Raw genomic sequence first — 19,107 nt, 5'->3', positions numbered from 1 at the left:
TCTTACATTATTACTGAGTACTTGCTTAGATTTGTAGTACTGTAACAGAGAGTGACCCCAAACGTCCAGTCTTCATCACAGATCTTCAGATTCAAGGTCACAGTCTTCTGTTGACCATCAATAACATCACAACACTCCACAGTCCTACAAAACAAAAAGTGTAATTATATCTAACTGTATTGTCAACAATTGTCTGTATTTCAGAACTTAATTATCTTACAAAATGTCCAGTCTATTACAGTGTGGTATATTTACATGTTTATATATATGTAAATGTAACAGGAAGGAGAAAACTCGTGGTTCAACTGGAAATCAAATCCGAGACCCCTGTATAACTAGTCAGGTGCTCTAACTATTGAGCTACAGTGACCGGTCTAACAGAGACCCCTGTATTACTAATCAGGTGCTCTAACTATTGAGCTACAGTGACCGGTCTAACAGAGACCCCTGTATTACTAATCAGGTGCTCTAACTATTGAGCTACAGTGACCGGTCTATCAGAGACCCCTGTATTACTAATCAGGTGCTCTAACTATTGAGCTACAGTGACCGGTCCATCAGAGACCCCTGTATTACTAATCAGGTGTTCTAACTATTGATCTACAGTGACCGGTCTAACAGAGACCCCTGTATTACTAATCAGGTGTTCTAACTATTGAGCTACAGCGACTGGTCTATCAGAGACCCGTGTATTACTAATCAGGTGTTCTAACTATTGAGCTACAGTGGCCGGTCTATCATAGACCCCTGTATTACTAATCAGGTGTTCTAACTATTGAGCTACAGTGACTGGTCTATCAGAGACCCGTGTATTACTAATCAGGTGTTCTAACTATTGAGCTACAGTGACTGGTCTATCAGAGACCTGTGTATTACTAATCAGGTGTTCTAACTATTGAGCTATGGTGACCGGTCTAAAAGAGACCCCTGTATTACTAATCAGGTGCTCTAACTATTGAGCTACAGTGGCCGGTGTATCAGAGACCCCTGTATTACTAATCAGGTGCTCTAACTATTGAGGTACAGTGACCGGTCTATCAGAGACCCGTGTATTACTAATCAGGTGTTCTAACTATTGAGCTACAGTGGTCGGTGTATCAGAGACCCGTGTATTACTAATCAGGTGTTTTAACTATTGAGCTACAGTGGCCGGTGTATCAGAGACCCGTGTATTACTAATCAGGTGCTTTAACTATTGAGCTACAGTGGCCGGTCTATCAGAGACCCGTGTATTACTAGTCAGATGTTCTAAGCACGAAGCACATGGTTTGTAATACAGGGGTCTCTGAAAAACTGGGCACCTAACTAGTAATACAGGGGTCTCATAGACTGGTCACGGTAGCTCAATGGTTAGAACACCTGACTAGTAATACAGGGGTCTCGGATAGACCGCTCACGGTAGCTCAATGGTTAAAGCAACTGACTAGTAATACAGGGGTCTCTGATAGACCAGTTATGGTAGCTCAATTGTTAGAGCACCTGACTAGTACAATAGGGATCTCTGATAGACCGGTCATGGTAGCTCAATGGTTAGAACACCTGACTAGTAATATAAGGGTCTCCGATAGACCAGTCACGGTAGCTCAATGGTTAAAGCAACTGACTAGTACAACAGGGGTCTCTGATAGACCGGTCATGGTAGCTGAATGGTTAGAACACCTGACTAGTAATACAAGGGTCTCCGATAGACCGGTCACGGTAGCTCAATGGTTAGAGCACCTGACTTGTACAACATGGGTCTCTGATACACCGGTCATGGTAGCTCAATTGTTAGATCATTTGACTAGTAATACAGGGATCTCTGATAGACCGGTCATGGTAGCTCAATGGTTAGAGCACCTGAATATTAATACAAGGGTCTACGATAAACTAATCACGGTAGGTCAATGATTAGAGCACCTGACTAGTACAACAGGGGTCTCCGATAGACCGGTCATGGTAGCTCAATGCTTAAAGCAACTGACTAGTAATACAGGGGTCTCTGATAGACCAGTCATGGTAGCTCAATGGTTAGAGCACCTGACTAGTAATACTGGGATCTCAGATAGACTGGTCATACGGTAGCTCAATAGTTGTTCTTTTTTTTTTGGTAGCTCAGGGGTCTAGGATAAACCGGTCACAGTAGCTCAATGACTGGAGCATGTGACTACTAATACAGGGGTTTCGGATAAACCGGTCATGGTAGCTCAATGGTTAGAGCACCTGACTAGTAATACAAAGGTCTCCAATAGACCAGTCACAGTAGCTCAATAGTTAGAGCACTTGATTAGTAATACAGGGGTCTCAGATAGACCGGTCATGGTAGCTCAATGGTTAGAGCACCTGAATAGTGCAACTGGGGTCTCTGATAGACCGGTCATGGTAGCTCAATTGTTAGATCACCTGACTAATAATACAGGGGTCTTTGATAGACCGGTCACTGTAGCTCAATGGTTAGAGCACCTGACTTGTAATACAGGGATCTCTGATAGACTGGTCATGGTAGCTCAATGGTTAAAATATCTGACTCATACAGGGGTCTCAGATAAACCGGTCACGGTAGCTCAATGACTGGAGCACGTGACTAGTAATACAGGGGTTTCGGATAGACCCGTCATGGTTGTTCAATGGTTAGAGCACCTGACTAATGAAAGAAAGTAAAAGTGATCAAGTTCACATACCCCACGCTCCAACATTGCTTAACAATGTCTCACATAATGAATGGCAATGCTATGCATTACTGCAAGAACAGCACAGACGGGCTCAAAATTCAAAAGGGGCATAACTCCAAGAAAAATAATTGAATCAGAATTTTCTGGGAATATGCACATCTACACAGTGTGTCCTTATTAACTACAAATTTTCATCAAATTCTGCTAAGCGATCTCTGAGGAATTGTACTGACAACAACAGGACAGACGTACTTGAAATTCTAAGTTCAAAAGCGACAATCAGAATTTCCTGGGAATATGCACATCTACACAGCATGTTTCTATTAACTACAAAGATTCACAAAATGATGCTGAGTGTTCTCAGAGGAGTTCCGCTGACAAGAAAGGTTCAACAGCACTTAAGAAGATGTCATTTAAGTGTTTTACACACCAATACTATATAACATGTTTGGCATCGCCCTGAGGTCAGAACCCCTACCCCAGGGATCATGAAATTTACAATTTTGATAGAGGCTTTCCTGCTCTACATCCCTATGCATTGAGTTTTTCTTACACATGTATAGTCGTAAAGAAGATTTTTTGAAAATTGGTCAAATTTGGGCAGTTTTTGCCCCGCCCCTAAAGCCACAGGAGTCCAGGAATTCCGAAATTTACAATTTATTTCTCCGTTGTCTTGAAGATGTTAACACACCTAACACGACAGGCAACGCATGACAACGGATGTAGACCAATTGCAATAAGTCACCTGAGTTTCATTAAAAATATTAATTGTATATTACATATGGCCCTGGCCATTACATGGAACATTTCACATGTAAATCCATTAACAAATCTGACATTCCATGGAACATTTACATGTAATTCCATTAACAAACCTGGCATTTTGAACACCAGTAGAGCTATCCAGGTCTTGCAATATGTCAGAGTCTCGGGAAAATTATCCTCATCAATCAACAGCATGTCTCCAGTAACCGTTACCCTACAATATTTATTCTCACATCAAATATTGGTTAACCACAAACTGATCCTTTACACCATTATATCATGCTTTTAGATCACAAATTTATACTCAAAAGATTGATACAATGATACTGAATGTATCAAAATGAGACCAAACCAGTGCACATGTATGAATACTGAGTCCTAGAAGTTCTATGAAAGCTCTATCTTAAATAGTTCAGGAGATAATTAAGAGGTCAGATTCTTATTAAAAGTAGATTTAGGTCATAATGTCAAACACTAAATCAAAGTCTTGCCATAAAAATCTATACACAAAATATGAAAGCTTTTTCCTTAAATAGTTTAGAAGATATTAACTAGGCCATTTTTTTGGAAAGTAGGTGGAGGTCAAAAGATCAAATGTGATTGTACCACAAGGTCGTTTTGTCAACAAGAACCTATAAACAAAATATGAAAGCCCTACCTTGAATACTATTGAAAATATTTGGTAGGTTACATTTCCTTGAAATAAGGTCAAATTTCAAGGTCACAAAGTCAAAGGTTATAGTATGAAAAAATAGGTATTGTCATAAAAATTTAAATACAAAATATGTTCAGGAGATATTGAATACGTCAGAATGATCGAACTCCCAGGTTAAGGTCAAACTTCACAAAATAAGGTTTTTCCATAAAGAATCTATATACAAACAAGAGGCCCATGGGCCATATCGCTCACCTGAGTCACCTTAAAGTGGTCCATATCAGAAGACTTTCCATATATATTTGCATGCAAAAACGTAGTCCCTATTATGGCGCCAACCTACCCCTGAAGACAATGGTTTTTGAAAACTTGAATCTACACTATGTCAGAAAGCTTTCATGTAAATTTGAACTTCTTTGGCCCACTAGTTCTTGAGAAGAAGATTTTTAAAGATTTTTCCTATATATTTGTATGTAAAACTTTGATCCCCCCTTGTGGCCCCATCCTACCCCCATGGGCCATGATCTGAACAAACTTGAATCTGCATTATGTCAAAAATCTTTCATGTAAATATCAGCTTTTCTGGCTCAGTGGTTCTTGAGAAGAATATTTTTAAAGATTTTTCCTATATATTTGTATGTAAAACTTGGATCCCCTATTGTGGCCCCATCCTACCCCAGGGGGCCATGATTTGAACAAACTTAACTCTACACTATGTTAGGAAGCTTTCATGTAAATATCAGCTTTTCTGGCTCAGTGGTTCTTGGGAAGAAGATTTTTAAGGATTATCCCTATATATTTGTATGTAAAAATTTGATCCCCTATTGTGGCCCCATCTAACCCCCGGGGGCCAGGATTTCAACAAACTTGAATCTGCATTATGTCAGAAAGATTTCATGTAAATATCAGCTTCTCTGGCTCAGTGGTTCTTGAGAAGAAGATTTTTAAAGATTTTCCCTATATATTTCTATGTAAAACTTTGATCCCCCTTGTGGCCCCATCTGACCCCCAGGGACCATGATTTTTACAAACCTTAATCTGCACTATATCAGAAAGCCTTCATATAAATCTCAGCTTTTCTGGCTCAGTGGTTCTTGAGAAGAAGATTTTTAAAGATTTTTCCTATATATTTGTATGTAAAATTTTGATCCCCTATTGTGGCCCCATCCGACTCCGGGGGGGCCATGATTTTGACAATTTAGAATCTGCACTATATCAGGAAGCTTTCATATAAATCTCAGCTTCTCTTGCTTAGTGGTTCTTCAGAAGAAAATTTTTAAAGATTTTTCCTATAGATTTGTATGTTAAACTTTGATCCCCCCTTGTGGCCCCATCCGACCCCCGGGGGCCATGATTTTAACAATTTAGAATCTGCACTATATCAGGAAGCTTTCATATAAATCTCAGCTTTTTTGGCTCAGTGGTTCTTGAGAAGAAGATTTTTAAAGATTGGTCCTATACAGGGTTTGACACTAAGGCACGTCCGACCGACCGAGTCTACTAAATGTTAGGTCCGGTCGGGTAAAATGTCTATTTACTAGTCCGACTGGTCATGTTTAAAAATAAACAACAAACTTTACTTTAAACCACAAGATATTTTATTCTTAGCTAAAAAGAAAAAAAAAAATAACTGCAAAGAGTTTGAGAGCAAGTCTGATCCGCGTGAAGACACAAAACTCTACAGTTCTAATAAATAAGTCGAGTGTGATGTTTTACGACATTTACACAATGTTAATATATGTGTAAAGTTATGTTTCGGATAAATATATATAAATTGAATTCATTTTCATTAAAAAAAAGAGTTTAATTGAATTAAATATCTATAAGAAAGTGTTTATCTAATTAATAAATTACGTCATGAACAACCCTTTTTCGGTGTTGATATATGTGCAGGATTGTCTCTATATATTTTTATTGTGACGCAAACATCTAGAGATTTCCATCGCCGATTTCTCATTATGACGTGCTGCCGCATCTGGGACCTTTTTTCGCAGTCGCATATGCCTTCTCGTCCTCAAGGAAAGATGTCCCAAGAGAGAAAAAAATGAAAAGGTTGGGAAGACTCACAATAGGGATTATGAAATAGAAATTTAAAACAAAAACAGTTTAGGTCATTTTATTCTAAATGGACTAGATGATTTCCATGCCGGTAAAATTTAAAGAAACAGAAAATGTGTTTGGAAAATAAAAGCATCAAATAAATGACAAGCTTAAAGATTTTTTGGAGACAATTAAATATGTTTTAGTTCAAACTTAACGTTTGTAACTTAAATTAAGTACCGGTATCTAAATATGGAGAAACTATCAGTTAACGTCTTTCTGGAAAGTTGGTCGGGGCTAGTGGATGTAAGGTCAGGTCTAGTAAAAATCATTTGAAGTAGCCCGATTGGTCTAGTGCTCAAAAAAGTAAATGTCAAACCTTGCTATATATTTGTATGTAAAACTTGGATCCCCTATTGTGGCCCCATCCAATCCCCGGGGGCCATGATTTTAACAATTTAGAATCTGCACTTCCTAATAAAGCTTGTCTATAAATTTCATCCTTTCTGGCCCAGTGGTTCTTGAGAAGAAGATTTTTAAAAGATGCCACCAGAATTTCACATACTCTTAATTATCTCCCCTTGAAAAAGGGCATGGCCCTTCATTTGAACAAATCTGAATCCCCTTCACCCAAGGATGCTTTGTGACAAGTTTGGTTGAATTTGGCCTTTGGGTTCTGGAGAAGAAGTCGAAAGTGTGAAAAGTTTACAGACGGACGGACGACGGACAAAATGTAATCAGAAAAGCTCACTTGAAGCTTCGGTTCAGGTGAGCTAAAAATGAAAGCCCCACCTAAAATGGATCCAAATATATTTGATAGATTATGTTTCAAAAGTAGACCAAAATCCTAGTTGAAGGTCACAAGGTCAAAGGTCACGATATAAAATGAACTGTCTTGCCACAGGAAATATACATACAACATATAAAAGCTGTCATGTAAATTTGAACTTGTTTGGCCCAGTGGTTCTTGACAAGAAGATTTTTAAAGATTTTCCCAATATATTTGCATGTAAACTTTGATCCCCTTTTCTGTTCCTAACCTATCCCTGGCCCCTGGGGCCATGATTTTCACAAAACTTGAATCTGTACTATGGCAGAGAGCTTACGTGTACATTTCAGCTCTTCCAGCTTAGTGATTCTTGAGGAGAAGGTTTTTAAATGACACCACCCTATTTTTGCATTTTCGGCATTATCTCTCCTTTGAAGGGGGCACAGCCCTTCATTTGAACAAATGTAAATCCCATTCATCCAAGGATGATTTTTACCAAGTTTGATTGAAATTGGCCCTTGAGTTCTGGAGAAGATTTTAAAATTTGTCAGTGTAATTTCACTATTATCTTCCCTTGGAGAAGGATGTTGCCCCTCATTAGACCAAACTTGAATCCCCATCACCCAAATATTATTTGTTTGAAATTGGCCAAGTTGTTCTGAAGAAAATGAAAATTTGAAAAGTTTACAACGACGCAAATGACACACAACAGAAAGTTTTAATCAGAAAAGCTAACTAGAGCCTTCAATTTGCCTGTTACTTAGGGGCAAGTATCAAAAGATCAATGTTGGTTAAAAAAATAAATTCAAATAGTTAGGGGGAGGGGGGATAAAATAACCCATAAGTTCCTGTCATCCAACATTGATTACACTTTAGTGGAAAGAGAAAAATGACAATTAAGCTATTGTTAAAAACCACATAATAACATTACATTTTAATAAACATCTAATAGTTTTAATGTGCACTTTCAATTGTGAATAAAAAGTAGAAAATTACACAGAGTGTTATTTATAATCGTATGATTATACTTGTTAATCAATTAGTTTCAACATTCTAAAGGGGGGGGGGGTCTTGGTGAAAACTATTTGAATTTAGTTTTTTGTGAAACATTGAACGTTTGATCTCCCCCCTTACTTGTGTGATATGTGATCAAAGGCTATTCAACAAGAGGCTCATGGGCCACATCGCTCACCCGAGTCACCTTGGCCCATGATTTTTACAAACTTTAATCTGCATTATGTCAGAAAACTTTCATGTAAATTTGTACTTTCCTGGCACAGGGGTTCATGAGAAGAAGATTTTCAAAAACCGTACCTATATATTCGCATGTAAAACTTTGATCCCCTATTGTGGCCCTACCCTACTCCTGTGGGTTTTGGTTTGAACAAAATTAAATTTGTACTGTTAGAAAGCTTTGATGTAAATTTCAACTCTTCTAGCCCAGTGATTCTTGAGAAGAACTTTTTAAATGACCCCACCCTATTTTAGCATTTTTGTGATCATTTCCTTTGAAGGGGGCATGGCCCTTCATTTGAACAAACTTAAATGATCTTCACCCAAGGATGCTTTTACCCCAAGTTTGGTTTGAAATTGGCCAGTGGTTCTGGAGAGGAAGTCAAAAATGTAAAAAGTTTACCGACGGATAGACAGATGACGGACAACAGGCGATCAGAATCAGGTGAGCTAAAACAGTTGAAATAAGCATTTTTTCCTTCTATAAAGTACATGTTCTGAGTGTCCTTGACTTTTCAAAAATGACCTTGAACCAAATGTCCCGTCCCAAGAACTATTGCTGATCAATTTCTGATGAATGGTTTAGGAGATGGGAATCAAAAACTGTTGAAATAAGGAACTTTTATTATCTGATCGACCTTGGCCTTTCCACAATGACCTTGATAGACTTTGGTCCACAAGTCCTTACCTGAACATTTGTGATCAATTTGATCAATTTCTGATGAAAAAGTTTAGGAGATATGAGGTGGAACAGACATGACAGGGAATGTATTAATGCTCCTCAAATTTTTTGGGGATCATAAAAGTTTACATAAGAAAGGACGGATGGACCACAGATAAGGGGAGATAAAAAAAGCTCATATGAGCTTAGATTTCAAGTGAACTAAAAAGGAAAACAAAATTACCAGCTCCATACAAAAGGCTATATCCAAAAATGGATCAGATCTGATGGTAAGAGAACTGCTTTCTGCTTCTAAGAAATAGGATCTGCTCCATCAGCAGGGTGTCAACATCTTTTAAGGTCCAGAAAGCTGAAAAACCAAAGTAGCATTGAGTGCTGGAATCACCAGAAATCAGACAGGCAAGTAAAATTGTCTGCAAGTTGAAAATGCTCAGTAAATTTTTGGAAGAGAATTTTGTCAAGCGACTTTGTTTTCTGTTTCATGATAGAATATGAATAAGAACTCTGCAACGCAGGGCATATGCTTCCGTAATGAATTTATACTAGCTTTTCTATGAAGTCCAGTAGTGACCTTGACTTTTTGGACCCCAAAATCAACACATACAAATAATTTCAGATAAATTGTTAGAAACATACTTTATAACCTTAGAGTTTAATCCCAAAGAAGCCTTTAGGCCACATCACTCACCCGAGTCACCTTGCTCTTGGTCAGCTGTTTTGATTTTCAATTTTTTTTTTGTATTTTCAATCATTATTCCTATGAAATATGTTGACACTATTTTGTGGCCCCATCTAGCCCCTAAGTTCACGACATAAAGCAAACTTAAATTCACACAACACAGGAATGCCTCAATACCAATATGACTATTCTGTAAAACGTTCAGGTCATTATATGTATACAAAATGTGAAAGTCCTACCTAAACCGGTCAGTAGATGAAACTCTAATGTCAAGGTCACGAAGTGAAAGACTTTATGGCTATAAAAAAAGAATGCAAATATGAGAGCCCCATTGGTCATTATTTAAAAGTTATGAGGAAAGTTAAAATTTCAGACAGACAGGACAAAAACAATTCCACCCCATCCTTAGTTAGGGTCATAAAAAAACCTTGTTTTCACACAACTTGGGGACATTTGCATTTGGATATGATTTAGTGTGGCCCTGCTACTCTTGAACAGTCTTTGTTTTAATAAATTTTCTGCATATTACCATATAAAACTCTGATTTCATATTGTGCCCCCACCCTACCCCTGGGGTCCTTGCGTTCAACTTCAATTTGAATTAAATGCAGCTACTTGCATATTAATAGTGAGCGCAGTGCTCTGGCTCATACTGCACGCTCCAATGACTAAAGAGCACAGAATAATCCGAGCTAAATCTGAACCTTTAACTGAGGATCATCCCAGAAGTCCCTTGTCAAAAATGGCGGAAATCTCGATAAGTCACATTTTGGACTATATGAATTTCTTTGAAAGGATATGTTAAGATTCCTACAGAGACTTTAAGAATTGGGCGATATTCAGAGAGGAATGGTTTTCTGAGGGGTCGATTTGGAGAAGTTTCACTGTATTAAATTTCCCCTTTCAAGTTGACACGTTGCTTCATTTGAACAAACATGAATCCCCTTTTCCCAAGAATGTTTTGTGGCAAGATAAAAATCCCTCCCTGCTCAAAGGCCATAAGCGCCGAGCATAGACCTAAATTTTGCAGCCCTTCGCCGCAATTGATGATGTCTCCATGAGTGAAATTTTGTTGAGGGGGGTGTTAAACGAATCCATATATACAATCGACAGATGACAATAGCAAACGTTCACCTGAGTGACTAAGGTGACCTAACAATGCATTCCTGGTGAGTCAGGTACAGAGAATATACTGGTAATATAAAGGGAAGATAATGAACAGTGATCATGCAATTTTCATAAATTCCACAAATTATACAAAATTAAGAGAATGACAATTTATACTTATAGGTATATATTATAATTGTAAGTAAACTGAGGCAATACATGTGGTTATGTCTTTAACTAGTAACCGTAGCCAAATTCAGAGAATTCAAACAGCATTATAACTCTAAACTTAGATGATTTGAAAGTGTTGCATTGTAATTCATCTAGTCTAAGGGAGATAACTGTAATATCTGCTTTCATGCTCTCTACAGTCTGAACTTATATAATTGAATACTTCTCTTGAATCTTCTTTGGAAAATTCCCATGGATTACTACATCTCAGCAAGATCACAGTTATATTTATTAAAGCGTTCAGCCTCTACCAGCACTCCAGCAGGTAATGATGGGCTGAGGAAAAGTCATATATCCAGCATCAACCACTGTCTCTACAAATATCCAGCAATATGTTATGAATTAAACTTCAGAATGTAAATGAGGCTAATATGAGTCACAAATATTGCCAGCTAGTGAACGTCAAGACCATCAGGAAAAATGAGTCTCCATGTGACACCCTTGTCTAGAGCAATAGGTAACCACTGACCTGGACAGTGCTGCTGGTCAAGCGGCAGATTCCATCTACCAGGGCTGGCTTCTGAAAAAAAAACCATTGACACCTGTCACTAGTCCAAGAGCATAAACATGAGTTCAGCAAGAGGCCCAGGGCCACATCGCTCACCTGAGCCACCTTGGCTCACATTTAAAGATTTTCCCTATATATTTGTATGCAAAACTTGTGACCCCATCCTACCCCTGCGGCTATGATTTGATCAAACTGAAATCTGAAATATGTCAGAAAGCTTTCAGGTAAATATCAGCTTTTTTTGGCTCAGTGGTCCTTGAGAAGATTTTTAAAGATTTTTCTATATATTGGCATTTAAAAATTTGATCCCCTATTGTAGCCCCATCCAACCCCCGGGGGCCTTGATTTTAACTAACTTGAATCTGTATTATATCAGGAAGCTTTGAAGTACATCTCAGCTTTTCTGGCTCAGTGGTTCTTGAGAGGAAGATTTTGAAAGATTTATCCTATATATTTGTATGTAAAACTTTGACCCCCTATTGTGGCCCCATCCAACCACCGGGGGGCCATGCTTTGAACAAACTTGAATCTGCATTATGTCAGGAAGCTTTCATGTCAATCTCAGCTTTTCTGGACCAGTGGTTCTTGAGAAGAAAATTTTTAAATGACCCCACCCTATTTTTGCATTTTTGCGATTGTCTTCCCTTTGAAAGGGACATGGCCCTTCATTTGAACAAACTTGAAAGCCCTTCACTTAAGGATGCATTGTGGCAAGTTTGGTTGAAATTGGCGTAGCGGTTCTTGAGAAGTCGAAAATGTGAAAAGTTTACGATGACGACAGACAACGAACAAAAGGACCAGAGCCACAAACCCCATATTATGGCCCTTAAAATATATAAAAATGAAAGTAAGTGTTGAATAGGAGTATTGGTGTTATAAATATGTATCAGAATCCGGGGCTTAAAAAAACATATTAGATTTTAAAAATAGGAGCACAACTAAAGCTGTATACATACTAGAACCGGATATGGTACCGATTTCGGTCATTTTCCACCAAAAACTGGTTATTTTGTAAAGGTTTTGTCATACTGGTTTCATCTCGCCCAAAATATTTAAAGTATTTTTATAATATACACCTTTTCAATTGACCATAAATGCAAAAATATTTTAGGGCGAGCTATGAGCACTATTTTTATTTTTTTTAAAAACGATATTCCGGATTGCTGAAAAATATTACGGTTATAATGCGCTAGTGGTGGTAAACTTGAATTTTACAGAAAATATGGCTGGTTTAAGTATCTTATGGAGAAGGAAACTACGTTTTTTATTTCGTGTCATGTATATGTACATAGGTCATTTTAGTTCGGTGTTTATTTTTAAAGCAAGGGAAATTCCCTCACTTAATAATAGTTTTCGGTTGCAGCTTGTTTTGTCCTTTTACTATAGATGTTCATTTTCAATACCTAGTTGTTTTCATCTTTTAAAGTCGTTCACAATACATCTTCATTGCATCGTTGCTTAAAAACTGTGTACAATTTTGGTAGTTTTACATCATTATCATAAACATTATCATTGAATGAAACGACAGTTACCGAAACTGTTAGGCCTAGTGACTGAAATGAACATGGCGCGGCGTCTTCTTTCACTTTGGGATATCGGAAAATATTCAGGCTTCACGCAAGTGTTCTTGTATGGTACTGATATCATATCGAATAATTTTTGCTCTATTTATTTTACAAAAGTGTTACTACGCAGCTTCAGACTGTCAACATTTGAAATAACTGTTTTATTTAACCTAACTTTACGTACATTGGGAGCAAGTCCTTCTTTGATTTACAGTACATCCAAGTTTCGGGCTGAATATTAGCATGACCTGGTCAGGCAAAAAGGAATTCAAAATAACAGATTTAAACTACAACATGACTTACCATAGCATGCAGCATTGCCGCCAGTTAAATCCGACAGTAAATTATGTAAGCAATTCATAGATAGCGATCCACATGTTATCGATGAGACATGACGTCATCTGTTGTAAGATATTCATGACGCATTTTATGCTTCGATAGGCGGATCAAGTAACCCCCATATGAAAATACTCGATATACTGGTTTTGTTTTGTTTTGATTTCACATATGATATCGTTGTACATGTCATGAGTTTTTTATTTTCTATTTTTATGTAACTTTACTTCTAAACAAAGACTGTGCGTTTTGTTTTTTTGTTTGGGGGGGGGGGGGTTTAAGACAGTACAGTATTTATAAATTGTGCATGTTTGATTTCGTTGATTTTCAATTTCATGGCCTAGTTCGAAGGCCTATCAACGTATCAGTGTTCCATTGTCCAATGTAAAATTAGAAAAGGAAAAATAGTGTCGTCTTGGTTGTCAAGGAGGTGTGTCCCAATGCCAAGTTACATTTAAACAATATAAACAAATATTTTTTTCAGCGTGCTCAACAAATCAACTTGCGTGATACAAGTAAAATTAAATTATGACAGACGGACTGAATGCTATATTATATATGTTTTGCCAATTAATAAACTGGACATGTGTTGTGCCAATAAATATATCTTAATTTAATAATCCAGCCTACAATAGCAACAGGAAATTGTGCTTAAATTGTCCAATCTTCAAAACCTTAAATTGTGTACATGTGTGTGGTGGCGGTGGTGGTTTTCATCCACTCAAACTGTCCCAATCCCCCTCCCAAATTCAATTTCTTTAAGTGTGCAGTGGATAGATCGCCACATGGACCCATCCAAGTCTACTGTAAGGATGTTTTAAAATATCGGTTTCAAATGCAGTTAGTTCACACACAAATATATATAGACAACATTATTTGACGATTTGCATTTTAGTTGCTTCTATTCATACACGCTATACAACAGTACTGAATCTATGACTGAGAGAGAGAGAGAGAGAGAGAGAGAGAGAGAGAGAGAGAGAGCACACCAGTAATTGTATACAGGTACGGGAAGTTTAATCAAATCTTAAATGTACAATATTATTCTTATTAATTAACCATTCCACTTCATTCTGATATATTTAATTTCTCTTTTTTCCATGTTAAGACTGCCCCCCCCCCTCCCTTTTTTAAACCGATGTTACGTGCCTAGCTATCTAACGCCCTCTCAGTCAAAAATGAAATAAATATAAAATCTATATTACTACAACTTCATTGGATTTACTAGACTTTTTTTTTACCACCGTAATACATGTTTATGCAAGCGGACAATCTAGGCATTTTAAAGAAAATTTCCATCTTCGATAGCAAAATGTGTTCAGCCCACAAAGAGCAGAATCGACCCAAAACCCATGGCAAGCGAAGATGATTTTTGCCCCCATTTTCGGGTGTTATAACTGATATAAAAAAATAGTATGTTCTATAACTTTCATTCAGAAGACGGGTAAGTTCGTGAGTCACTGAATAAACAAAAAATTGTCCGCATTCTTATTTCAATCGCGTTGTCAACTGTACACTTTTTGATATTTCTACACTACCTGTAAACATGTAGACAGCGGATCTAAATCATCTAATATTCTTAATTACAATGAAAATTATACATTAAAATACATGTGGTGCACTAATATAAATGTCAATCTTTTAAAATAATCGCACAAATAAACCAATGCTTTTACTTGTCATTTTATGGTCCACATTTCTTTGAGCTGATATAATTCATGCTATTTAACAAATTGAAATCAATGTCAATTTATACCATGTGATATTCGTTTGTTCATTTTCAAAGTCAAATGGTCCTTCTCTTGGTGAACTCGTGCTGCTCGTGCTGTGAAACAATGTGCGACTAACACGTACAGGTGTTTGTGTACGGGATGTCGAGAATTTGGGCGTTTCATAAAGGTGTGAACGTCTGCGGGGAAGTCTGCATACGGATATATATCAATATCTTGATATATCTATATACAAGAAATAATCCCGATTTACAAACATGTTGAGGTTTCTACTTAGAGATAATTAAAATCCATTTAGTGACACTGTCCACTCTATATCTGCTTCAAACATATAAACGTGGAAAGTTAATACAGAATGGACGTCATAAGTTAAGGGTAATTAAGATGAATTGTTTCGAATAGCAAACTCCAACATGTAAACAATTTAAGTAAGTTATCAAATCAGTATGGTAATTCTTTAAAGATAGACAGTGAAGGTACATTTTTAAAAATTAAATTACTATTTTAAATTTACAATAATATATATCATTAAATGATATGAATATATACAAGTCGCCGTTTTATACGTTTTAATTTTCACCCACTAATATTTCGCTTAGTATTTTTTTTTTATCACACGAAGGTGCACGGTGGCACGAAGGAGGCACAGATGTCAGATCTCCGTGGACTTAAATGTCTACCTCGCTCAGAAAATTAAGACTTCAGATGTGCCGACAATTTTCAAGGTCCACCGTGTTTTATTTTTAAAAAAATAGTTTTAAAACTCCATTTTTGTAATTAGTTACTATAATAACTCAAGTTTAATCAAAATTATACAGTTGTCTCTCTTTTTTTTTTATCCTCAATTATATCAATTTTAATGGAAGTTGATACAAATAGATATATGCAACTTGAAAATATAAACTCGTCTTTAAGATAGACGGTAAAACAATACTGTTTGCTGTGGTCCTTTCACTGCAAGGAATTTTAATTTTTGATCACGATTTTTCAATTATGTCCAATACAGCGGGGAAAAAATTGTAGTGTTATGTAGTGGGAAGGGGGGGGGGGGGGGGGGGGGCAATATATCACAAATTTAAACATCGTGATAGAAAATATACAAGTTCCTAGTATTTTAACAGTTGTGATTTACAATTAGAATAAGCCCCAAAAATATATATTAACCTATGCATCCATTATTTGTGTATTACACTGTGATTCTCATAACGTCAACATCATGACGTTATATAGTTTTTCTGTTGAAAAACAACACAAAGTTTAAACGACTGTAAAACGAAAACTAGAAAAGATATTGTTATAAAATAAATTGTTCTATGACCTATAAATCCTAGAGCATCAACTGTGAAAGTCTCATTTATTTTGGTGAAAGGGGCAATTTTAGTACTTTGTGGCTCTGGTCCTTTGATCAGAAAAGTTTACTTGAGCCTTTGGCTCAGGTGAGCTGAAAAGCATCAAGTATAGGTCCCCATTTTTGCCAAAAAATACATGCAACATAAAACAAAACCTGTATATACATGTATAACAATATCTTTATCTTAATTACTTATAAAGAGTCAGACTTCTGAATCCTGTTTGTAATTCTACTTACCATCAACTGTTTGAAGGCCGATTCTGAATACCCGTAATTTCAGTTGGATTGTAGGAATGCGGTAAATTGAGTACTGCTGCCTGCCGACTGACCAGACTTCAGTCACCACCTATAGGGGAAAAAACTCACATGATTAATGAACAGATTTGATATATATTTTCAATAGTATGTTCCTATTGCGATTAAAGAGCTTGAAATATTAGAATAATGAACTGCGTTTCATCTACTACATCTAGATATGCATATGCCCTACCATGGAACAAGATCCCGATGAATGTAAAAACATAACAATATAAACAAGAGGCCCAGTGGCCACATCGCTCACCTGAGCCACATTGGCTCTGCTGTTGTTCAGGGTCAACACCAAAGTATAACAAGGTCTTGCCATAAACATGATAAAGAATTCATATTCAAAACAGTGCTCCAAGTCACATCTACTATCAGGTCGCAAAATGGCCACCTAGAAAAATTTCTGGTCGCCATTTTCATATTTCTAGTCACCATGTTCAAAATTTCTACTCGCCATGGTAAAAGATTTTGTAAATAAGGTCTACAAGTTTTTTTTTTAATTTGAATATCTTTCAAGAAAAAAATCAACACCCATGTATGCGATTTGTTTGTTTTATTTTTAAACTGAATAGAAATGTGCTGTGAAACATGCTGGATGCTAACAAGTCAAGTATTTACTCTGGCAAAAGTTGTATTGCATTGGGCCATCCTGTATATTTTACAGTACGCTTCTGGGGAAGAAAACCCAGTGTTCCACACAAGGATTTACTTTAAAGTCCTCAACCAGAAAACTGACACGGTCAGCAAGGGCCCCGCCGAGGGTTATTAGAGGAAAGTGACATCTGTATTTGATATAGCAATGTTTGGGGCTGGTATATATGTTAGAATTAATAATATATAAAGAGACATTGGAATGCCAATTTGTGAAAAAGGAATCATGAAGCATATTTTTGAGAGACTTATATGCAATTTAAATTACTTCTGTTTGACACACTCATGACATCCACTCAAACACAACAGAGTGCAACAAAATCCCATTGTAATAGGGGACCCAAAATGGATAACTGGTACAAAATATGGTTCATACTATTCGAAAAGGATTATGAATTTGACATATTGATGTCTTGGAAAAGGAAATTCTGACATCGGGGCTCTAAGCGTTTTCAAACACATTGTCATTTGATAAAAGTGTTCTACATTTTTAAAAACAGAGATTAATATGTCTTTACATACATAGGTGAGAAAGTTTCCATTATTCCTAGCCGAGACATACCATGTATGCGCAAAAAATGCATAAGCAAATATCAAAATACTCACATAGAAAATGTGGACGAAGCGCAGCAAAACACGCCATTTCGAGATTTTCACCGACGAAAGCTCGGTAACAGTAATGAATAAGGTACACTCATTTTGTATCTATTTTGTGACTTTCTTTATCAAAAGGAACAGTTCTCTAATGTGTAACGTGCAATTGCTACATGATTCAATAACTTGAAGCATGAAGCAGTTTCACTTTGCAACCGGATATAGGAAATTTTATTTCGTATTCCGATCCCGATCGAAAGTTGTTGACTGGGAATGACGTGTTTTAATTCAATATACATGTAACATGAAGCATTTTTTATATTACATTAAAAAAAACAAACAAATATATACACATACACAAAATTTGAAAACTGTACGATAAAAACTGTTTGAGTTATCGTGTCACAAAGAAAGTGTTGATGGACAGACAGACGGACGGTCGAACGGACGGACAATGTGATTACTATAGGGCTTCCCGCATTTCATGCGGGGCCCTAATAAGTGGGCCTTCACTGCTTATGCGAATAAGAGCTTCTACTTTTGTTGGATATTTTACTGAACAATCAGTACCAGCATCAATAAGAACACTACATCCCGAGTTTGTAATTGTCTGTGAAAATTAGCTGCAACAGTTGCCTCGCTCGACTTACTGCTAATAATGCAGTCACGGACAAGACGTGTATCTTACTGTTACCGTGAATAGTCACAGTTCCACATTTGAAAGATGTACACCAGGTCGTGGTGAAATCGGACAACGGGTGTCCAGAAATGGTGGACGTTGCTGGCTGATTGGCCTCACAAATTCTGCAAAACATTTTGCAATCTCTATATCAACCATGAAAATGCCTTATCAAGACTGAGGTTCTTCCTTTACTTTTGCATTTTTCTTTAGACACAGAGTGATTAAGAAAAATAATAAAAACGCAAAAAAATTGATGGAATTCGGCCGGATCAAAAACATTATTTCTTAAATCTTTTTTTTTTTTCACATCTAAAAATAAGAACTACTTATGAATCTATTCCCTTGGCTCTTCCGGTAATGCAAACCATGATGACACCCCCTCCCCCCACCCCAGGGTTCGAAATTAACTTTTTCAAGCACTAGTCCGTACGGACTAGTCACTGTTGATGTTCACTAGTCCGCAAAACATTTCACTAGTCCGTCCAGTACATCATATTAAATTATCTTCATTTTATTCAACAGTATTTAATGAAACCAAACACATCACAGTTGCAATCAATTTAATTTCTGAC

The 19,107-nt window shown here is 36.8% G+C and overlaps 1 long non-coding RNA gene across 2 annotated transcripts in view; it reads right to left on the bottom strand.

The window, feature by feature from the left end:
- Nucleotides 1–25: 25 nt before the first annotated feature.
- The window catches only part of LOC130049997 (uncharacterized), a 26,718-nt gene continuing 7,636 nt past the window's right edge, over nucleotides 26–19,107 (bottom strand). The window contains exons 2-8 of one of the 2 annotated variants that reach the window (XR_008798344.1): nucleotides 17,866–18,657; nucleotides 16,540–16,648; nucleotides 11,282–11,332; nucleotides 10,976–11,126; nucleotides 9,019–9,772; nucleotides 3,527–3,630; nucleotides 26–144 (exon numbers count right to left, since the gene is read on the bottom strand). This is a non-coding gene — a long non-coding RNA (uncharacterized LOC130049997). Of the gene's footprint in view, nucleotides 145–3,526; nucleotides 3,631–9,018; nucleotides 9,773–10,975; nucleotides 11,333–16,539; nucleotides 16,649–17,865; nucleotides 18,658–19,107 lie in introns of both variants that reach the window. The other variant, XR_008798343.1, reaches the window with a different exon arrangement.

The sequence above is a fragment of the Ostrea edulis genome, chromosome 9 (genome assembly GCF_947568905.1).
Source record: "Ostrea edulis chromosome 9, xbOstEdul1.1, whole genome shotgun sequence".
Classification (NCBI taxonomy): Eukaryota; Metazoa; Mollusca; class Bivalvia; order Ostreida; family Ostreidae; genus Ostrea; species Ostrea edulis.
Note: the sequence above shows the minus strand (reverse complement) of the source record. Positions and strands in the feature narration are given on the sequence as shown.